General features: G+C 41.7%; 1 protein-coding gene across 1 annotated transcript in view; it reads left to right on the top strand.

Moving 5' to 3' along the window:
• LOC118401013 (spondin-1-like) overlaps positions 1–24,799 on the top strand; it is a 127,255-nt gene that overhangs the window by 50,419 nt on the left and 52,037 nt on the right. The window lies entirely within an intron of this gene.

Here is a 24,799-nt window from a genome sequence, read left to right on the forward strand (position 1 = left end):
ATTAGGTATTCAAATACTTGAATGGACATGAACCTTCTTATGACAGTATAAAAGGTCAGCCAGTGCTGTCATAAGATATTGTGTAAAACAATGAATTTGAAGATTATTTGCACAGTGGGTTCTAGTTTAACAAACCTAACGCAATGGTAAATCTAAGCGCTGGCTGAAGGTCTTTTCATATTTTCACAGCCAGAATTATGAGCACAATAGCTGGCGGTGGCTCAAAAGTGCCGGGTTTTGATGTATAAACAAGTTGTAAGTGTGACGAGGGTTTGGCCACTGGCCAATCAACGCATTCCATGGCTTATTTGAAAACGCAAAAAAACATTTAACCTTTATTTAACTAGGCAAGTCAGTTAAAGAACAAATTCTTATTTACAATGACAGCCAAACCCTAACCCAGATGACGCTGGGCCAATTGTGTGCCGCCCTATGGGACTCCCGATCACGGCCGGTTGTGATACCTGGAATTGAACCAGGGTCTGTAGTGATGCCTCTAGCACTGAGATGCAGTGCCTTGGACCACTAAGCCAATCGGCATTATTAATGCATGCTTTTGTCTCAAGTTCAACAATTTACAGACATAGACACACCATGAACAGAATTTAGACGTAGACACACATAAAGTAGAATTTCAGAACATACAAGCGTTCTAGATAAAAATGTATCATATATACCCCCGGATGAAGTCCTAATGACAATCACTTTCCTCAGTAACATGTGTCAACCAACCTTTTTGACACTTGCAATGATCTGTTCTGACTTGAAGAACCATTAAAAGTAAGTAGGAGTGAGACCGTAATTGGTATTTATTTCCTGACCTTATCGAAAAAGAACAGAAATAAAGCGGCAGTTTTCTCAAAATGGCCTTATCGATCATGGTATGCCAATGTTTAAGCCTACCTAGAGTCAACGTAGACCAGCCAACAGCACTATGGAGATCACAGTGATGTCAGACACTTTCAGTTAATACCTGGTCTGCAGCTAATAGTAATATTGGAGGTGTAGATAACCAATTGCTTTCATGGCTCTATGCACCTCTGAGACAAAGGTTGGAAAGAGAACCTTGAGCAGGAGTGCTCGGGAGTGTACAGGGTGCTCACCTTTTAACCCTATTAAATAATTTGCCTGCATCAAGAAAATGCTGATTAAAAGAGTTCAGAATAGAGGTTTTCTCAGTTACCACCTGTGAGTCTACTAGCAGTTGTTTAGGAAGCCGTGCATCTTTTTGTGCACTCCAAACCTTTCACTACTCGCCAACCTGCGTATGGATTATTCAGATTCTCAAACAGTAGATTTGAGGTAGTAGTCTGCTTTCAGTTTTCAGGTCCTAGCTACACCCTGATTAATTCTGAATGCATTTAAAAGCCATCCAACCATCAGCTGAATAGGACCCTCTTATTGACGGTCTTTGCGTTTTGGTCAAGTAATGGCAACAGTAAAAAAAATATTTAAAAATGACACGTTTGCTCCAATAGCCTATGTTTGGAGTGTTGGCAGTCAACATTGTTGTAAATTGCTTCAAGGAGCCTAGCCTATATGTCTTTACACGTCTCCTAAAACAGAAAACACTTGGCTCTTGTAAATGTTATTTTATGTTTGAGGCATGTTCTCAAAAACAAAATATAGCCTTGGCCTGCCATTGATGCTATATTATTGAACTGAATAATTTAAATACGTTTGGATGAATACTTGAACAAGCAAAATATAGTATGCAGGTAGGTAGGTGTGTGGATGTTTTAGGATGTGCAGTATATTTCAATTCAAGGCACTCTGAAGAATAGACCATTTAAACACCTTTTATGGATAGGCTACTTTACAAGGTCAGGATATAAAATACATGACGCATTGCTGTTGACCTAGCCTTAGTAGCTGAGGCTTAGGGCAAGGATACCCTATGGAAGGGTTGGATATGAAATGAAAAACAAGCTATCTTTTTTTTTAAACAGCAATATTTATAAATAAGAATAGGTCAGAAGCATGATATCATAAATTGCTTTATGCATAGCATTTGCACCTCTATACAAAATACTAGGCTCCTGTCAATTGTATCGTTGCCTATGTAAAAGGCAGATTCTCAAAAAACGGACGAGGTGTGCTTATTGAAGGTGGGGATGGATAGCCTACTTGAACAAGAAAAATGCAAGTATGTACAGTATGTTGTGAATTATGAAAAAACATGAGGGCAAAAACCTCCAAAATATTTCAAAGCACTCTCAGTAGACCAGTAGTCCTTCTGTAGCTCAGTTGGTAGAGCATGGCGCTTGTAATGCCAGGGTAGTGGGTTCGATCCCCGGGACCACCCATACGTAGAATGTATGCACACATGACTGTAAGTCGCTTTGGATAAAAGCGTCTGCTAAATGGCATATATTATTATTATTATATTATTTCAAACCCCTTTATTCATAGGCTACTTGGCTAATGGCCAGAATAAAATATGCATCTCTGCAATGCTGCTAAACGAGCCCTGATTAAGGTTTATAGTCAAATTAAACAAAATGGGGGGAACCAATCACTGGCACAAAAGGCACATCTCTTTTCCATGGGCATTGTGCACCATGGCTGGATAGGCCACCCTCAAAGTCCCATGCCATTATCAACTGCATTACCATTGAGACCTGCTTTTTGTGGGTCTCAAAACTTTGAACTTTTGCACTTGTTCTTGACACACCTCAATATTTCCACCCCTCCCATCTCAGCACAAGCGAGCTGCCAAACCTAGAAATTGCCGAAATTGCAGAAACTAGCGCCGCATGGAATTTCTTTCTCAGCACAAGAATAGACTGCCGAGTTTCAGAAGAAAGTTATTTGTTTCTGGCCATTTTGAGCCTGTAATCAAACCTACAAATGCTGATGCTCCAGGTGCTCCACATACAGATCAATTAGCCTTTTAAAATGATAAAATTGGATTAGCTAACACAACGTGCCATTGGAACACATGAGTCATGGTTGCTGATAATGGGCCTCCTTGGCGTTTTTCCTATTTTGTTGCATTACAACCTATAATTTAAATGGATTTTTATTTGGATTTCATGTAATGGACATACACAAAATAGTCAAAATTGGTGAAGTGAAATGAAAAAATTACTTGTTTCAAAAAAAGAATGTGTGCATATGTATTCACCCCCTTTGCTATGAAGTACAAGTACCAAGTACAATCTTAGTGTCACATGATCTGTCACATGATCTCAGTATATATACACACCTGTTCTGAAAGGCCCCAGAGTCTGCAACACCACTAAGCAAGGGGCAGCACCAAGCAAGTGGCAGCATGAAGACCAAGGAGCTCTCCAAACAGGTCAGGAACAAATTTGTGGAGAATTACAGATCAAGGATAGGTTACAAAAAGAATATTAGAAACTTTGAACATCCAACGGAGCACCATTAAATCCATTATATATATTTTTTGAAAGAATATGGCACCACAACAAACCTGCCAAGAGAGGGCCGCCCACCAAAACTCACAGACCAGGCAAGGAGGGCATTAATCAGAGAGGCAACAAAGAGACCAAAGATAACCGTGAAGGATCTGCAAAGCTCCACAGCGGAGATTGGAGTATCTGTCCATAGGCCCACGTTAAGCTGTACACTCCATAGAGCTGGGCTTTATGAAAGAGTGGCCAGCAAAAAGCCATTGCTTAAAGAAAAAATAAGCAAACACATTTAGTGTTTACCAAAAGGCATGTGGGAGATTCCCCAAACATTTGAAAGAAGGTACTTTTGGCCATCAAGGAAAACGCTATGTCTGGCGCAAACCCAACACCTCTCATCACCCCGAGAGCACCATCGTTTTTCATCAGCAGGGACTTAGAAACTGGTCAGAATAGAAGGAATGATGGATGGCGCTTAATACAGGAAAATTGTTGAGGGAAATCTGTTTCAGTCTTCCAGAGATTTGAGACTGGGACAGAGGTTCACCTTCCAGCAGGACAATGACCCTAAGCATACTGCTAAAGCAACACTCGAGTGGTTTAAGGGGAAACATTTAAATGTCTTGGAATGGCCTAGTCAAAGTCCAGACCTCATTCCAATTGAGAATCTGTCGTATGACTTAAAGACTGCTATACACCAGCGGAACCCATCCAACTTGGAAGGAGCTGGAGCAGTTTTGACTTGATGAATGGACAGAAATCCCAGTGGCTAGATGGGCCAAGCTTACATAGACATACCCCAAGAGACTTGCAGCTGTAATTGCTGCAAAAGGTGGCTCTACAAAGTATTGACTTTTTTTTGTGTGTGGGGGGTGAAAAGTTATGCATGCTCAAGTTTTCTGTTTTTTAATCTTATTTCTTGTTTGCTTCACAAAACAAATATATGTTGCATCTTCAAAGTGGTAGGCATGTTGTGTAAATCAGGTGTAACAAACCCCCAAAACATCTATTTTAATTCCAGGTTGTAAAGCAGCAAATTAGGAAAAATCCCCAAGGGTGTGAATACTTTCTTAAAGCACTGTATCACAAGCCGTACTTTTATTTTCTTGCATAAGTAAAAGCAGAAAATGCATCACCTATGTCTCAACTGCCATTAATACCAGTTAGACTAGTTTTTTCTCCCTAACCACATTGGCTGCTATTTTAGAAATAAAAATTACAAAAGAGAAGGAGAGAATTAAGAATCTAACTCTTTCTCCTGTTGTCTCGGCTATAAAAATAAAGTTAAACTCACGGTTAGCCAGAGATTTGTCCATTTGGGCGAAGAGTTTTGCTGACTAAGGTTGAAAGCTAGTCTAAAGCCTCTTACAGTTGAAGTCATAAGTTTACATACAATTAGGTTGGAGTTATTAAAACTTGTTTTTCAACCACTCCACAAATTTCTTGTTAACAAACTATAATTTTGGCAAGTCGGTTAGGACAGCTACTTTGTGCATGACACAAGTAATTTTTCCAACAATTGTTTACAGACAGATTATTTCACTTATAATTCACTGTATCACAATTCCAGTGGGTCAGAAGTTTACATACACTAAGTTGACTTTGCCTTTAAACAGCTTGGAAAATTCCAGAAAAAGATGTCATGGCTTTAGAAGCTTCTGATAGGTTAATTGACATAATCTGAGTCAATTGGAGGTGTACCTGTGGATGTATTTCAAGGCCTACCTTCAAACTCAGTCCCCCTGTGCTTGACATCATGGGAAAATCAAAAGAAATCAGCCAAGACCTGTATGGCTGTGGACCTCCACAAGTCTGGTTCATCCTTGGGAGCAATTTCCAAACGCCTGAAGGTACCATGTTCATCTGTACAAACAATAGTACGCAAGTATAAACACCATGGGACCACGCAGCCGTCATACCGCTCAGGAAGGAGAAGCGTTAGAGATTAACGTACTTTGGTGCGAAAAGTGTAAATCAATCCCAGAACAAAAGCAAAGGACCCTGTGAAGATGCTGGAGGAAAAAGGTACAAAAGTATCTATGTCCACAGTAAAACAAGTCCTGTATCAACATAACCTGAAAGGCCGCTCAGCAAGGAAGAAGCCTCTGCCACAAAACCGCCATAAAAAAGCAAGACTACGGTTTGCAACTGCACATGTGGACAATTATTGTACTTTTCGGAGAAATGTCCTCTGGTCTGATGAAACAAAAATATAACTGTTTGGTCATAATGACCATCGTTATGTTTGGAGGAAAAAGGGGGAGACTTTAAAGCCGAAGAACACCATCCCAACTGTGAAGCATGGGGGTGGCAGCATCATGTTGTGGGGGTGCTTTGCTGCAGGAGGGTCTGGTGCACTTCACAAAATAATTGCATCATGAGGGAGGAAAATTATGTGGATATATTGCACCATTATTCCTCCTCCACCAAATTTTGCAGTGGGCACTATGCATTACGGCAGGTAGCATCCGCCAAACCCAGTTTCGTCAGCCGGTTTTGAACAGACATTTTACTTGTGGGTCAGCTTCTCATTTCAGACGGACATCTTTATACATAAAAGTATTTTTTATTTTTTTAATGTATGAGCTCACTGTCTCACTAAAGGAATATTAGATAGTGTGTTACCAGATGGTGTTCTAGCCCTTTTGAAACAAATTGTGGTCATTACAGATCCATCACTTCTAAATTCAGCCTTAGTAATTGTCTCAATTATTTATTTATTTTATCAACAATTCATTAATTAGAGAAACTTTTTTATGATCGTGTTGTTCCAATAGCAAAATCTAGGTATAACTTGCAATGTGTTGTAAATTGGTTAAAGGTATGGATTTTACCATACAAATATGTGATCACAAACAAAGTGAGAAAAACACTCTTTAAAATAACTAAGGTGTTACCTGTTAACATTTTGTCAATCTGGGACAGAATCTCTTGAGCATTTGTTTTTCTAATGTGTGTATGTGACTGTGTTGTGGGTGGGTTTTCAGCTGGATTTAGGTAGAATGTTTTGGTACAGTAGGGACATCCATCTGCAAGCTTTCTGATGTTCATCTTGTTTTTGATTGTCAAAAGATTCTCCACTAACAAAATGTATGTGATGAATTTGATTATAAAATGCATAAAAAACATAATATTCAATATTTCTAAAGGTAGATTTAAATACTCACATTGAATATTATGCTCTGTAAGAAAAAGATGGAAATTAAACCAATTGATACTCTTAAGCTTTTCACATTTCTTTGAATGTAAAAACCCTGTGTGTTTCTGTTTTTGTGTTTGTTTGTTTGATGCTTTGTGTTACAAAAATCGATACTGTACATCCTTCTTGAAATTTGTAACACATTTTATTGCGTATCCTTCACAATGAATGGATTTTTTTTTTAAACAATGGCTGCCATTTTTAAAGCATTCTAGAACTTTGAGGGTTTGCCATAGCCACTCTAGAAATTTCATAGGATCTCTATGCTCATCCCTTCTGTTATCCATCCATTGCTGTGCCCTGGCATGTTAACAGTCTACATCATTCATCATACCTGTCATCTGTTTGCTTTGGAATGGCATCTCCTTGATCATATATCAATGTGGCCATCAGAGTTCTTGTTTTTTTATATGATTCTATGGTGGCCATACTGTAAACATTTCTCTCTAAAGATGAAGCCATAAGAGGAAGATATTTAAAGTGAAATCATAGATATGACAGCAGGGTTAGATAATCAGTGTTTTGGCATCTGTGAGTGTCTCTCTGACAACATGGCTGTGTCTGGGAGAGTGCGTTTGGGGTTTCTGCTGTCTGGTCTATGGAGTGTTTTTCGTAGAGATCGTCAGTCTGTTCCATCTGCGTATTGTTTTATTTGCTGAGTACGTAACAAGGTCATCTTTATTTAGATGACTGTGATTTCTCAGTCATTGCTAATCCAAAATAGAGAATAAAGTCGCTGCACACACATAGATCCAGAGGTAAACTGATGCTTCATTTGTCAAAGCTCACACAATAAATTCTAGATGTCCCGATGTTTGTGACAGTGACGAATGCTTCATGCTGTATAGAGTTAAATGCAACTCCATACAGTGGCAAGAAACAGCATGTGAACCCTTTGGAAATATCTGGATTTCTGCATAAATTTGTATTCAAATTTGATCTGATCTTCATTTAGGTCACAACAATAGACAAACACAGTCTGCTTAAACTAATAACACAAACAATTATACGTGTTCATGTCTTTATTGAACACACTGTGTAAACATTCACAGTGCAGGGTGGGAAAAGTATGTGAAGCCTTGGATTTAATAACTGGTTGACCCTCCTTTGGCAGCAATAACCTCAACCAAACTTTCTGTAGTTGTGGATCAGACCTGCACAACGGTCAGGAGGACTTTTAGACTATTCCTCTTTACGAAACTGTTTAAGTTCAGCAATATTATTGGGATGTCTGGTGTGAACTGCTCTCTTGAGGTCATGCCACAGCATCTCAATCGGGTTGAGGTCAGGACTCTGACTGGGCCACTCCAGAAGGCGTATTTTCTTCTGTTGAAGCCATTTTTGTTGATTTACTTCTGTGTTTGGGTTGTTGCCTTGTTGCATTACCAAACTTCTGTGGATCTTCAATTGGTGGACCGATAGCATAACATTCTCCTGCAAAATGTCTTGATAAACTTCGGAATTCATTTTTTCTGTCTGATAGCAAGCTGTCCAGGCCCTGAGGCTGCAAAGTAACCCCAAACTATGGTGTTCCCTCCACCATACATTACCGTTGGGATGAGGTTTTGATGTTGGTGTGCTGTGCCTTTTTTTCTCCACACACAGTGTTGTTTGTTCCTTCCAAACAACTCAACTGTAGTTTCATCTGTCCACAGAATATTTTTCCAGTAGCGCTGTGGAACTTCCAGGTGCGCTTTTGCAAACTTCAGACATGCAGCAATGTTTTTTTTGGACAGCCTTGACTTTTTTCGTGGTGTCACAGAAATACAGGTAATTCCAAAGGGTTCACATACCTTTTCTTGCCACTGCAGCTCTAAGCCACAACAATTTCGTCTATTCTGTTGAATTGAGACACTGGCTATCGGGTGTTGTAGAATGCCCTTTCTTTCTCACATGATAAGGGTAGATTATAACATTCCGAGCTCATCATTTGACAATGCCCCGGGAAGGCACATTGTCCGGTTATGGGATGATTACATTTTCTAATTCTGCTACTGACCTTGGGGAAATGCTACTGAAGGAGCTCAGCATTCATTTCTTGCCAGGGAAGGGACATAGTTTCTTCTTAACACTGACACGCTAGTACATAACAGTAGCATCAAGATAAGGCAGGGCAAAACATGGATTAATCTGTATATACTTAAGAGACACCATAGGACAAGAGCTGGAAGTGACGCTCAGAATGTAAATCTACATGTTCTGAACACTTTATTACAATGTTTTGCTGGATATTTTTGTAAATAATGAATAAAGATTCAAGCTAGAATCTGCAGTTAAAACAATAACAAAGTTGCCACCCTGCCTCTGTTTTGATAAAATGATGATGGATGGGTTTGGAGAAATATATCCATACTCAAATTTATAGAGAGAGCTACGGCTGCAAGGACTGACCATCCATGAAATATTTTTTTTACAGTTTTAACCGTGTTTTGAGGCTATAGACCTTTTTAATTGTCAAAAAAATAATACGTTCTATATGCATGTGCAACCAAGAGGTTCCCCAGTAAACATCAGGTGCTGCAGTGTGCCATAATTGCCAGCTAGCTAGCCATGTAGCTAGTTAGTTGTCTAGCTAGCACAAAATTACAAGTTCGTATTTCTTGATTCAACCAAAAAACAGATCACACAATTTATATACACACATTGACTTGTTTAGTGGATCTGGTAGTAACAAAACATTTATCAGATGCCACGACCTCTGCAGACCCTTACATAAGTGTGCTGATGGGCCTATTTTCCGTTTATTATTAGTTTTCTAAGTGGTGTTAGCTAAATACATTTGGCTAGCACAGAAAATAACCACGGAGCTAGTGTGATGTGAAGGTAGAGAATGTTCAGCTTACTTTGTTAGCCAGCTAGATAGAGATGAATTTATCTCGTGACAGCCAACAATATAATTAAACTAAATGTAGCTAGCATACGAGTCCAATGTTTGACGACCACATTGTGTATGAGCTAGCAGCAGTAATTACCCCGCTATCAACCCCTCTCTCGCCCTCACAAATCTGTCTCTACTAGCTCTAACACAAATGCTAGTGCAAACACCTTGTGGTGATGATATTGAACTGCATATAATTACACCAGGATGATACATAAAATTAAGCAAACAAATTGCAACTTTATGTCAAGCAACATTTATTTTGAAATTAAATCAAATGATCCTTAATATATTCCTTTCTGCACAACCTCATTATAGTGATATTTGCTAATAATGTCTCTCTCCTGTGCATGTCATTCTTAAAGGGGCATTCAGGCAGTTGTTACATACAATTTTGGAGTCATTAATTAATGATATGCACCCATTGATTCTTGAAGAATGGAAAGGTCAAATGCTTTATTATCTAAATGTTAAAAGTGTGTGGGTGATGGAGGGAGGGAGACAAAATGGTGCAGTTTGAGGCTATGTTGCGGAGAGTGATGCAGGCGCTGGAGATAGAGGTGGAAGCAGGTGGGACTGGGTAGGACTGATGTTGTGGATATTTGTGTGGGTCTGTATGTTGTATTGTTAAAAAAAACATGATTCATGAAGAATATAACTTAGAAATGCCTCATGAGCTTAGATAACTGTCATACCCCATCAGAACCCAAAGTATAAGCTTGTTTTACTCCAATTAAAAAAAAAAAAAGTAAATGTAAACAAATACTATATAGCCTAAAAACCTGTTTAATTTTGATATCATGGATGGTCAGTCATAGCATCCACGTGTCTAATGAATTTGAGAGTGGTAACATTTCTCCAGCCCCATCTGTCAGCTTTTTACCGAAATCGGAGCAGGAAGTATGCTTTGTTATTCTTTCAACTTGATTGCTGCTGTAAGGCCATGGCCAGCGCCAGATCGAATCAGTTGGACGGGCATTTGATTTCCATAGGCGGACACATGTTTTTTTTCACGGTACACCTCATGTGTGCACACGCACACTTTTTTTTAGAACACCATAACCATTGGGCCTCGGGTGACTGCAACATTCTAACAGAATAATTAATAAATTTTATATATGCTGTCACATGTAGAAAATAGGCAGAATCTACCATACATCTAAAGCTGATTTGTGAAGGTGCTGGAGGCAAAACTGGAGAAACACTTCTATCACAAAGATTATAATTTGGCTGTGTTTATGAAGGTCTTAGGTAACATTTGACTGGTACTGTATATATATTCTAAAGGTTAGACACACCGACTCATTCCAGGGTTTTTCTTTATTTTTACTATTTTCTACATTGTAGAATAATAGTGAAGACATCAACACTATGAAATAAAACATATGGAATCATGTAGTAATAAAATAAATGTGTTACACAAATTCTTCGAAGTAGCCACCCTTTGCCTTGATGACAACTTTGCACACTCTTGGCATTCTCTCAACCAGCTTCATGAGATAGTCCCCGGGAATGCATTTAAATTAACAGGTGTGCCTTGTTAGAAGTTAATTTGTGGAATTTATTTTCTTAATGCGTTTGAGCCAATCAGTTGTGTTGTGACAAGGTAGTGGTGATATACAGAGAAGGCCGGATTTGGTTAAAGACCAAGTCCATTTATGGCAAGAACAGCTCAAATAAGCAAAGAGAATTGACAGTTCGTTATTAATTTAAGACATGTAGTTCAGTCAATCTGAAAAAAACTTTGAAAGTTTCTTCAAGTGCAGTTGCAAAAACCATCAAGCGCTATGATGAAACTGGCTCTCATGAGGACTGTCACAGGAGAGGAAGACCCAGAGTTACCTCTGCTGCAGAGGATAAGTTCATTAGAGTTACCAACCTCAGACTGCAGCCCAAATAAATGCTCATCTCAACATCAACTGCTCAGAGGAGACTGCGTGAATCAGGCCTTCATGCTAGAATTGCTGCAAAGAAACCACAACTAAAGGACACCATTAATAAGAAGAGACTTGCTTGGGCCAAGAAACATGAGCAATGGACATTAGACCGGTGGAAATCTGTCCTTTGGTCTGATGTGTCCAAATTAGAGATTTTTGGTTCCAACCGCATTTTCTTTGTGAGACACAGAGTAGGTGAACAGATGATCTCCGCATGTGTGGTTCCCACCGTGAAGCATGGAGGAGGAGGTGTGATGGTACGGGGGTGCATTGCTGCTAACATTGTCTGTGATTTATTTAGAATTCAAGGCACACTTAACCAGCGTGGCTACCACAGCATTCCCATCCCATCTGGTTTGAGCTTAGTGGGACTATACATTTTTTTCTCAACAGGACAATGACTCAAACCACACCTCTAGGCTGTGTAAAGGCTATTTGACCAAAAAGGAGAGTGATGGAGTGTGGCACCAGATGACCTAGCCTCCACAATCACCCAACCTCCACCCAATTGTGCCACACCCTGATCTGTTTCACCTGTCTTTGTGCTTGTCTCCTCCATTCTCCAGGTGTCGCCCATATGCCCCATTATCTCCTGTGTATTTATACCTGTGTTCTCTGTTTGTCTGTTGCCAGTTCGTCTTGTCAGGTCTTACCAGTGTGCTTTCCCATCGTCCTGTTTCTCAAGTTCTGTTTCCTAGTTTTTCCTGGTTCTGACCATTCTGCCTGCCCTGACCCTGCCCTTTGCCTGCCCCGTGTTTATAATAAATTATCTGAGAACTATGCTATCTGCCTCCTGTGTCTGCATCTGGGTCATATCCTGAGTCTGAATATATTGAGATGGTTTGGGATGAGTTGGACCGCAGAGTGAAGGAAAATCAGCCAACAAGTGCTCAGCATATGTGGGAACTCTTTCAAGACTGTTGGAAAAGCATTCCTCATGAAGCTGGTTGAGAGAATGCCAAGAGTGTGCAAAGCTGTCATCAAGGCAAATGGTGGCTAATTTGAAGAATCTCAAATATAAAATATTTGTTTAACAATTCTTTGGTTAATACATGATTCCATATATTATTTCATAGCGTTGATGTCTAAACTATTATTCTACAATGTAGGAAATAGTAAAAATAAAGAAAAAGAAAAACCCTTGAAGGAGTAGGTGTGTCCAATTTTGACTGGTACTGTATATATTATTTGTAAGATTTGTAAAAACAAAAAACACAAATTTTAAGTTTTCAATCACTTATTTGTGGACTGCCTTTGTTATAACTAGGAAACAGAAAGCTTTGTGTTGGAACGTGGTAACAGCAAAAGCAATAATAGCTTTATAATGAATATACTGTAAGTGTCGATATGACAGCAGTCAAAAATGGTCAATTATCAGTTGGAGCATGTCTATGTCACATAGATAACGAAAGCTGGTGAGTGCGTTGCTGATTTAGTTTTTTAGCTTGATATGTACGGCCTGCTAAACAGAGAGTAACAGTGTAAAAGAGGGGTCTGGGTAGCCTTTTGATTAGCTGTTCAGGAGACTTAGGGGTAGAAGCTGTTAAGAAGCCTTTTGGACCACGACTTGGCGCTCTGGTACAGTTTGCCGTGCGGTTGCAGAGAGAACAGTCTATGACAAGGGTGGCTGCAGTCTTTGACAATTTTTAGGGCCTTCCTCTGACACTGCCTGATATAGAGGTCCTGGATGGCAGGAAGCTTGGCCCCAGTAATGTACTGGGCCGTGCATACTACCTTCTGTAGTGCCTTGCAGTCGGAGGCCGAGCAGTTTAAAAAATATATATTTTTATTTTATTTTGCCTTTATTTAACCAGGTAGGCAAGTTGAGAACAAGTTCTCATTTACAATTGCGACCTGGCCAAGATAAAGCAAAGCAGTTTGACACATACAACAACACAGAGTTACACATGGAGTGAAACAAAGATACAGTCAATAATACAGTAGAAACAAGTCTATATACGATGTGAGCAAATGAGGTGAGATAAGGGAGGTAAAGGCAAAAAAAGGCCATGGTGGCAAAGTAAATACAATATAGCAAGTAAAACACTGGAATGGTAGATTTGCAGTGGAAGAATGTGCAAAGTAGAAATAAAAATAATGGGGTGCAAAGGAGCAAAATAAATAAATAAAATAAAATAAATACAGTAGGGAAAGAGATAGTTGTTTGGGCTAAATTATAGATGGGCTACAGGTGCAGTAATCTGTGAGCTGCTCTGACAGCTGGTGCTTAAAGCTAGTGAGGGAGATAAGTGTTTCCAGTTTCAGAGATTTTTGTAGTTTGTTCCAGTCATTGGCCGCAGAGAACTGGAAGGAGAGGCGGCCAAAGAAAGAATTGGTTTTCAGGGTGACCAGAGAGATATACCTGCTGTAGCGCGTGCTACAGGTGGGTGATGCTATGATGCATTGAAGCTTGCCTGGAGGGTTGTTAACACAGTGTCCAAAGAAGGGCCAGAAGTATATAGAATGGTGTCGTCTGCGTAGAGGTGGATCAGAGACTCACCAGCAGCAAGAGCGACATCATTGATGTATACACAGAATTGAACCCTGTGGCACCCCCATAGAGATTGCCAGAGGACAACAGACCCTCCGATTTGAAACACTGAACTCTATCGGAGAAGTAGTTGGTGAACCAGGCGAAGCAATCATTTGAGAAACCAAGGCTGTCGAGTCTGCCGATGAGGATGTGGCCTTGGCCAGATCAATGAATACGGCTGCACAGTAATGTTTCTTATCGATGGCGGTTAAGATATCGTTTAGGACCTTGAGTGTGGCTGAGGTGCACCCATGACCAGCTCTGAAACCAGATTGCATAGCAGAGAGGGTATGGTGAGATTCGAAATGGTCGGTAATCTGTTTTTTGACTTGGCTTTCGAAGACCTTAGAAAGGCAGGGTAGGATAGATATAGATCTGTAGCAGTTTGGATCAAGAGTGTCCCCCCCTTTGAATAGGGGGATGACCGCAGCTGCTTTCCAATCTTTGGGAATCTCAGATGACACGAAAGAGAGGTTGAACAGGCTAGTAATAGGGGTGGCAACAATTTCGGGAGATAATTTAAGAAAGAAAGGGTCCAGATTGTCTAGCCCGGCTGATCTTTAAGGGTCCAGATTTTGCAGCTCTTTCAGAACATCAGCTGACTGGAGTTGGAGAAATGGGGAAGGCTTGGGCGAGTTGCTGTGGGGGGTGCAGTGCTGTTGACCGGGGTATGGGTAGCCAGGTGGAAAGCATGGCCAGCCGTAAACAAAATGCTTATTGAAATTCTCAGTTATAGTGGATTTATCAGTGGTGACAGTGTTTCCTATCTTCAGTGCAGTGGGCAGCTGGGAGGAGGTGTTCTTATTCTCCATGGACTTTACTGTGTCCCAGAACTTTTTTGAGTTAGTGTTGCAGGAAGCAAATTTCTGATTGAAAAAGCTAGCCTTGTCTTTTCTAACTGCCACACAAGTTAGTGATGCAACCAGTGCAACCCATGCTCTCGATGGTGCAGCTGTAGAATATTTTGAGGATCTGAGGACCCATGCCAAATCTTCTCAGTCTCCCGAGGGGAATAGGCATTGTCGTGCCCTCTTGACGACTGTCTTAGTGTGTTTGGGCCATGATAGTTTGTTGGTGACGTGGACAATTCAAGGAACTTGAAGCTCTCAACCTGTTCCATTACAGCCCCGTCGATGAGAATTGGGGCGTGATCAGTCCTCCTTTTCCTGTAAATGTCAGAGTAATAAACACATATATTAATGAGCAGTCCAAATGACTGCTATAGCAGTTCTAGTGTGGGTTTTATAGTAAAAGCAAGTCAGTTAAGTAGAAATTCTTCTTTACAATGACGTCCTACCAAAAGGCAGAAGGACTCCTGCGGGGATGGGGGCTGGGATAATAAAAAATAATAAAGAGAAACACATCACGATGAGACAAAGCAAAACACTACATAAAGAGAGACCTAAGACAATAGTATGACAGCAACACATTACAACACAGGATGGTGGCAACACATGCCAGCAGCGCAACATCGTAGCAGCACGAAACATGGTACAAACATTATTGGGCACAGACATCAGCACAAAGGGCAAGAAGGTAGAGACAACAATACATCACACGAAGCAGCCAAAACTGTCAGTAAGAGTGTCCAGGATTGAGTCTTTGAATGAAGAGATGGAGATAAAATGGTCCAGTTTGAGTGTTTTTTTTTGCAGCTCGTTCTAGTCGCTAGCTGCAGCGAACTGAAAAGACGAGTGACCCAGGGATGTGTGCTTTGGGAACCTTTAACAGAATGTGATTGGTAGAACTGATGTTGTGTGTGGAGGATGAGGGCTGCAGTAGGTATCTCAGATAGGGGGGAGTGAGGCCTAAGAGGGCTTTTAGAAATAAGCATCAACCAGTGGGTCTTGCAACTCGTATACAGAGATGACCAGTTTACAGAGGAGTATAGAGTGCAGTGATGTGTCCTATAAGGAGCATTGGTGGCAAATGTGATGGCCAAATGCTAAAGAACATCTAGCCGTTCGAGAGCGTCCTTACCTGAAGATCTAGAAATTATGTCTCTATAATCTAGCATGGGTAGGATGGTTATCTGAATCAGGGTTAGTTTGGCAGCTGAGGTGAAAGAGGAGTGATTATGATGGCTTTGCAGCTTTGCTATGGGTTGATATGTGCTGAGAGAAGGACAGTGTACCGTCTAGCCAAGTACTTGAATTAGGCGACTACCTCAAGTTCTAAACCCTCAGAGCTAGTAATCACATGGGTGGGGTTAGGGGAATTCTTCTTACCAAACCACATGACCTTTGTTTTGGAGGTTTTCAGAAGAAGGTTAAGGACAGAGAAACCTTGTTGGACAGGAACATAGCTTTGTTGTAGAGCATTTAACACAACATCTGGGGAGAGGCCCGCTGAGTATAAGACTGTCATCTGCATATAAATGGATGAGAGAGATCCTACTGCCTGAGTTATGTTATTGACTTAAATTGAGAAAAGCGTGGGGCCCAGGATCAAGCCTTGGGTTACTCCCTTGGTGACAGGCAGTGGCTGAGACAGCAGATGTTCTGACTTTATACACTGCACTCTTTGAGAGAGGTAGTTAGCAAACCAGGCCAAAGACCCCTCAGAGACACCAATACTCCTTAGCTGGCCCAAAATAATGGAATGGTCTACCGTATCAAAAGCTTAGGCCAAGTGAATATAAATAGCAGCACAACATTGCTTAGAATCAAGGGCAATGGTGACATAATTTAGGACCTTTTAAGGTATCAGTGACACATCCATAGCCTGAGTGGAAACTAGAAAATATTAAAGACATCAGGAAAGACACTCATTTTTCCAACACTTTTTGATTGGACATGATTTGGAAAGGCACACACCTGTTTATATAAGGTCCCACAGTTGACAGTGCAGAGCAAAAACCAAAACATGAGTCCCCAAGAACACAGTGGCCTCCATCATTCTGAAATGGAAGAATATTCTAACCACCAAGACACTTCCTTGAGCTGGCCGCCCGGCTAAAATGAGACATCGGGGGGAGAAGGGCCTTGGTCAGGGAGGTGACCAAGAACCTGATGGTCACTCTGACAGAGTTCTAGAGTTCCTCTGTGGAGATGGGAAAACCTTCCAGAAGGACAACCATCTATGCAGCACTTCTGCAATCAGGCCTTTATGAGACAGAAGCCAATCCTCAGTTAAAGGCACATGACAGCCTGCTTGGAGTTTGCCAAAATGCACCTAAAGACTCTCAGACCATGTGAATCAAGATTCTCTGGTCTGATGAAACCAAGATTAAACTATTTGGCCAGAATGCCACGTGTCACGTCTGGAGGAAACCTGGCACCATCCCTACGGTGAAGCATGGTGGTGGCAGCATCATGGTGTGGGGATGTTTTTCAGCGGCAGGGACTGGGGAGACTAGTCAGGATGGAGGCAAAGATGAACAAAGAAAATGTCATTTTTAAAAACTTTTACAAATAAATTAGCAAACATTTCAAAAAACGTATTTTACGTAGTCAATATGGCTATTGTGTGTAGATTGAGAAAAACCCCAGATTTTAATCAATTTTAGAATTAGGCTTCAACCTAACAAAATATTGAAAAAGTTAAGGGGTCTGAATACTTTCCCAAGGCACTGTAGGTGTGGAGGGGGATGTGGGATGTATAGACATTATGGACAGTATTTGGATAGAATATGTAGTATATATGAAGAATATGTAGGATAGAATAGTGTATTTACAGCAATGGTTTAACAGGATGGCCTTGACGAAAATACAGTATGTAGACACGTATGAAATGGGTAAAACAATATGTAAACTTTATTAAAGTGACCATTCAATGTACACAGGGTAGCAGCCTCTAAGATGCATGGTTGAGTAACTGGGTGGTAGCTGGCTAGTGACAGTGACTAAGTTCAGGGCAGGGTACTGGGTGTAGGCAGGCTAGTGATGGTTATTTAAGAGTCTGATGGCCTTGAGATAGAAGCTGTTTTTCAGTCTCTCGGTTCCATCTTTGATGCACCTGTACTGACCACGCTTTCTGGATGATAGTGGGGTGAGCAGGTCGTGTTTCGGATGGCTGAGGTCATTGAAGATCTTCTTGGCCTTCCTGTGACATCGGGTGTTGTAGATGTCCTGGAAGGCTGGCAGTGTGCCCCCGGTGATGCGTTGGGCGGAGCGCACCACTCTCTGGAAAGCCCTGCGGTTGCGGACGCTGGGCGGTGATACTAGGCGGTGATACATCCCGAGAGGATGCTCTCAATGGTGCATCTGTAGAAGTTGGCGAGGGTCTTAGGGGCCAAGCAAAATGTCTCGTTGTTGTTTGTAATCAGGCCTACCACTGTTGTGTCGTCTGCAAACTTGATGATTCCGTTAAAGGCGTGCGTGGCCATGCAGTCATGGGTGAACAGGGAGTACTGGAGTGGGCTGAGAACCTACACAGACGCAGCAAATTGCAACCATGAAAATGCTCATCACATTTCCAGACTCGAAAATGTGAGTAAAGATTCCTGTGGAGTATGTGGTCTCTAATTGCGTTGCTTGCTGCCGGGAAAGTTAAAGAATGTGCCTTGCAACGTCTGAATCCGACTCTAATTAAACATTTGGCAGCACATCACTTTTATACAGAATGCATAGAGTATGTCCGCCTCTATATCCCCCTCACAAGGCTTGGATTAGCTCAGTCTAGAGCTGGGGCAATTTAGAGTAAATAAGATCTCTGGGGAGTTCTCTCTGTCAGCCTGGCCTTTCCACCACGCCTGCTAGCCCGTCCAGCCCACAGTACATGATGGGAAATATTGCCCAATACTTTTTACAGACAGTCTTAAGCTATCTCGGTTTGGACGGCCGCCACCGAATTCTTCCCTGTGTGAATCTTCTGCTCGCTGGGCCCTTTGTTCAGGCAGGATTCAGTAGAGTAGACCGCTGCATTGTTTGACAGGAGTTCCAGTAGTTTACCGAGGAACAATTGTCTAATTTCAACGAACTGGCAATTTCCTGGCTGCCTGTCAGCTTAGCTTTGCGATGTTGCATGGAGACATCAGTATTTGAAAGACAGGCCTAACCCCTCTATTGGCTTGTGAGGCTGTTTTTACAATGGACATGAAACTGAATTTAATTTTACTGAGGTAGAAGTTTCTGTACTTTATATTTTTGTTATATCAAAGTTTCCTCAACCTGCAACGATTGTCACTTGAAAAATAGATGTAAAACGATATTGCTTTGTAATCATATCCCAACCATCTGGTGTTTATTGTTTGAGCTTCTCTCATGACTGTTATTAGATTTCTGACTTCACTCACCATTGTCACTTCAGAACTATGTGATATGCTCGTGAATAGTTTATCTGGTTTCTACAGAACTGTGGATCACACTAATCTTTTTACAGTCTGGCCAGTGGCCATACACATTCCACTACAGCTGGTCAAACCTGTGTGTGTTTGTTCGTGCCCACCACCCACTTTAAATGCTTTCCCAGGGGATGAGAGAGGCTTGTCCTCTGTAGATAGGATGTATCCTAAGCACCCATGTTTGACTCTGTCCAGTCTGCCAGTGTACTCTGTTCAGGTCTGGTGGACACAACTCCACCAGGGGAGAAAGTCTGGTCCAAAGGTGCACAGTTCATGGATTCCAGTAAGCCTGGGATTACAGAGGAATCTCAAACATCCAGCTGGGAATTAGCTCTGATAATATGAAGACAAAGCCCAAGATCTCTTTAACAAATCTTTAATCCTGGGCCTGGAGGAGTGACATGCCTCACAGCACCCACAGGTGTGCACAGGTAAACAATATTGCTGGGGTAAGTTTGACTTTCTGTTTACCTGGAAGAATAATTACGTGAAAATTTTATAGAAATGTTACAATGGCGGGAGATAGTTTTGTTTGTATAGTTCTGCAGAGCGCAAAGACTTCCTGTAGTAGTAGAGCAGCATGGTATCAGTGCCATGCTTGCGATATAGCTCTATACTGGAGGTTATATGTAAACGTCGTAGGCAACATGCGCTCGCTATGCACAGGGTCTTTATCTGGACAGAGACATCGGAATTAGTGCACAAACATGTCCGACTATTTCCTGGAGTATTCCGTTTTTGCTGTAAACAAAGTTAGAAGTTTGCCGTCAGTTATCGTCGGTCTGGAAGTTGACGAAGCGCAGCTATATCATATCCTCTCACCAGACACTTCACAGATAGAATTTATTTTGACTGGAATGTCTTTTCCTCCGTCTCATAAACAAATCCTAAGTGTTTCGGGCCGTGTCTTTTTACTTAACCCCCCCCCATTTCACTGAGATTGTCAGAGGGTTGGGATGAAATCAGCGGGCATGCCAGCTTGCATAGCTGTCCTTCACTTTCATCTGAATACTTGACTGCTTCAGAGGAAATTGCTGCAAACCTATCCGAAAGCCAAACTCAGCCTTTATTGCCTGCCATATACATCCCAGTAAGCGGGTGAAAACCTGAAGCATCCAGGCAGCGCTTGACAGCATCTCTTCCGATCCCCACCAATCTTGACATTTCTAAAGCACAATAAAATAATGAATTTCTGCTTAGTAAAGCTATCTTCAAATGGAATCTCAAATGTTTGGAAGTACTTTGTCACCTCGTGGCAACATCAGTATACTGAAGTCCCGAAAGCTCGGGAAACTTTAGCAGGAGCTGTGCACATCTAACTGTTGTGTGACTGACAGTGTGTGCTGAGGGTCAGTGTCCTATGCTTTTGAAGGGCAGGTCCTAGGCTTTTGTAGTGTAGTGTTGTTGTTCGAAACATTCAACATGGTTCTTGGCTTGTTCCCCAGAGGGATTGTACTGAATGTCTCTCTCTCTAGTAGTAGGAATGTTCCCATGTTAAGATTCAGGCGATATGGCCCAATCCCTCCAGCTCCTAAAGTTCTCATAACACAGAACCCTGTAAACACAATAAAGCCACATTATGCACAGAGCTTCTTTAATTCATGAGGGTCCCCTCATGAATCTGTTTTCAATTAACGGTATTTGGCAGCCATGGTTTTCCTATGTAAATGAACCCTTAGGTCCAAAGGCCTTTCTGACAGTAATCTACCCATAATTTGCTCTGTGGATTCCTACCTCCTGTACGCCTGAGAGCATGCACTTACACACACACACACACACACACAATGGTCTGAGTGACAGTCTGGACTTTCTCCCCTAAACACACTTCACACTCTCTCCAAGGCAGCTTTTGTCCTGTGGTAGGAAGGTGATATTCCTTAAGAAAAGGATTTCCAGAACCGTCTCAATGTCGGCATGACAAACATTTCACTCGTCTGTACAGTTCCCCACTGCTGAAATGTGGTCACTCTCATACTGCTGCTCTATTATCTTTATCTAAGAGTATCATTGAGAGTGAACACTGTCTATAATACAGTTCATACACATTACCATAGAATTATTTGATAATAATCCATGGGAGGAACTATAGTGTTATCTGCCAAGATGTAAACCTAGAGTACTTTATCCTGTAGCTATACACCTACACCAGCCCGGAGGTATCTATTCATATTGATAGTAAATATACTGACCGAATATATAAACACAACATGTCAAGTGTTCGTCCCATGTTTCATGAGCTGAAATAAAAGAGCCCATAAGTTTTCCTTATGCTCAAGAAGCTTATTTTTTCTAAAATGTGTTGCACAAATTTGTTTACGTCCCTGTTGGTGAGCATTTCTCCTTTGCCAAGATAATCCATCCACTTGACAGGTGTGGCATATCAAGAAGCTGATTAAACAGCATGATCATTACACAGGTGCACCTTGTGCTGGGAACAATTAAAGGCCACTCTAAAATCTTCTGTTTTGTCACACAACACAATGCTACAGATATCTCAAGTTTTGAGGGAGCATGCAGTTGGCATTCTGACTGCAGGAATGTCCACCAGAGCTGTTGCCAGATAATGTAATGTTAATTTATCCAACGTCGTTTTAAAGAATTTGGCAGTACGTCTGACCTCATAACCGCAGACCATGTGTAACCGCCAGCCTAGGACCTCCACATCCGGCTTCTTCACCTGCGGGATCACCTGAGACCAGCCACCCGGACATCTGATGAAACTGTGGGTTTGCACAACCGAAGAATTTCTCCACAAACTGTCAGAAACCGTCTCAGGGAAGCTCATGTGCATTTTCGTTGTCCTCACCAGGGTCTTGACTTAACTGCAGTTGGGCGTCGTGACCGACTTCAGTGGGCAAATTATCACCTTCGATGGTCACTGGCACGCTGGAGAAGTGTGCTCTTCACGGATGAATCGCGGTTCCAACTGTACCAGGCAGATGGCAGACAGTGTGTATGATGTTGTGTGGGCAAGCAATTTCTGAAGTCAACGTTGTGAACATAGTGCCCCATGGTGGAGGTGGGGTTATGGTATGGGCAGGCATAAGCTACCGGCATCGAACACAATAATATTTATTAATGGCAATTTGAATGCACAGAGATACCGTGACGAGATCCTGAGGCCCATTGTCATGCCATTCATCTACCGCCATCACCTCATGTTTCAGTGTGATAATGCACAGCTACATTTAGCAAGGATCTGTACACAATTCCTGGAAGCTGAAAATGGCCAAGTTCTTCTACAGTATGGCCTGCATACTCCGATATGTCAGATATGTCACCTATTGAGCATGTTTGGAATGCTCTGGACCGACATGCATGAAAGCGTGTTCCAGTTCCCGCCAATATCCAGCAACATCGCACAGCCATTGAAGAGGAGTGGGACAACATTCTGCAGTACACAATCAACAGCCTGATCAACTCTATACGTAGGAGATGTGTCACACTACTTGAGGCAAATGGTGGTCACACCAGATACTGACTAGTGTTCTGATCCAAGGTATCTGTGATCAACAGATGCATATCTGTATTCCCAGTCATGTGAAATCCATAGATTAGGGCCTAATTAATGTATTTCAACTGACTGATTTCCTATTTTTGTTCAGTGTAGATGCAGTGCATTCGGAAAGAATTCAGGCCCCTTCACTTTTCCCACATTTTGTTACGTTACAGCTTTATTCTAAAATTAATTAAATAAAAAATGTTCCTCATCAATCTACACACAATAACCCATCATGACAAAGCGAAAACAGGTTTTTCGACATTTCTGCACTTTTATAAAAAATAAAAACAGATATTATTATTTTACTTATTTACATAAGTATTCAGACCCTTTGCTATGAGACTCGAAGTTGAGCTCAGGTGCATGATGTTTCCATTGATCATCCTTGAGATGTTTCTACAACTTGATTAGAGTTCACCTGTAGTCAATTCAAGTAATTGGACATGATGTCGAAAGGCAAACACCTGTCTATATAAGGTCCCACAGTTGACAGTGCATGTCAAAGCAAGGCACAAGATTGCGTCAAGGCACAGATCTGGGGAAGGGTACCAACACATTTCTGCAGCATTGAAGGTCCCAAAGAACACAGTGGCCTCCATCATTCTTAAATGGAAGAAGTTTGGAACCAACAAGACTCTTCCTAGAGCTGGCCCCCACTCTTTGGTCTGAATGCCAAGCGTCACGTCTGGAGAAACATGCCACCATCCCTACGGTGAAGCATGGTGGTTGCAGCATCATGCTGTGGGGACGTTTTTCAGCGGCAGGGACTGGGAGACGAGTCAGGATTGAAGCAAAGATTAACAGAGCAAAGTACAGAGAGATCCTTGACGAAAACCTGCTCCAAACCACTCAGAACATCAGACTGGGGCGAAGGTTCACCTTCCAACAGGACAACGACCCTAAGTACACAGCCAAGACCACACAGGAGTGGCTTCGGGACAAGTCTCGGAATGTCCTTGAGTGGCCCAGCCAGAGCCCGGACTTGAACCCAATCGAACATCTCTGGAGATACCTGAAAATAGCTGTGCTGCAACGCTCCCCATCCAACCTGATAGTGCTTGAGAGGATCTGCAGAGAAACTTGGGAGAAACTCCCCAAATACAGGTGTGCCAAGCTTGTAGCGTCATACCAAAAAAGACTTGAGTCTGTAATCGCTGCCAAAGGTGCTTCAACAAAGTTCTGAGTAAGGGGTCTGAATATTTCTGTAAATGTGATAAATGTTTTTTATGCATTTACTAAAATAAATTTAAGAAAGCTTTGAAAAAGCCAAGGGGTCTGAATACTTTCCAAATGCACTGTATTCTCTCAGCAGAAAATAATATAATTTGTTTGCTCCACAATGATTCCGAACTTAAGTGTATTTTCATATTATCTTCCAAACCTTACAAGTACAAACCTGTACTGATTTTAGAATACTTCTTACCTCTGCTAGTATCCCTTGGCCAACCTACGACTGTTTTGTGAAAGGGATATGTTGACGGATGAGGACACTTGTCTCAGAGAGCACTGGTGAAGTGAGCTGGCGTAAGATAGCACTGAGTAGAGACATGGGAAAGTGGTTGTCAGTTATTTGTGGGAGAAGATGAGGGCAGAGGGAGGGAGTTTATAGAGAGCGGAGTCATTCCTGAGGTTGTGTTGTGAGCTTTGGCCGCTGACAGACAAACTCCCCAAGCTGACCTAATTGGTGCCGAGCACTGAAGCCAAACGGAAGGAGCTGATTGGACACAATGAGCTGAGGATAGTGATGGTGATGGTGGCTGGGTAGAGAGACATGGTTGAGCTCTCCGTATGTGTGTGTGTGTGTGTAGGGATGTTGACGGGGAGGATTTAAGAGAAGCACACACTGCTTGGAAACATGTCTCGGTGCTGTCTGGGTAATGAATAGAGTGGGGATACGAGGGAGAGGAGAGAGAGAGAGCACTGGCCTTCATACGGACCCCTAGGCTACTGTCTCACTAATTATGTATGATGAGTTTCCAAAATGGCAAGAAATTAGTTGTGCATTTTGATGAGGTTAAATTGACATCTGTTGGGGATTTTGGTGACTTGCATCTGCTGCAATTCTTGCACATCTTTCTCAGAATGTCTAAAA

This window comes from Oncorhynchus keta, chromosome 22, assembly GCF_023373465.1.
Source record: "Oncorhynchus keta strain PuntledgeMale-10-30-2019 chromosome 22, Oket_V2, whole genome shotgun sequence".
NCBI lineage: Eukaryota > Metazoa > Chordata > Actinopteri > Salmoniformes > Salmonidae > Oncorhynchus > Oncorhynchus keta.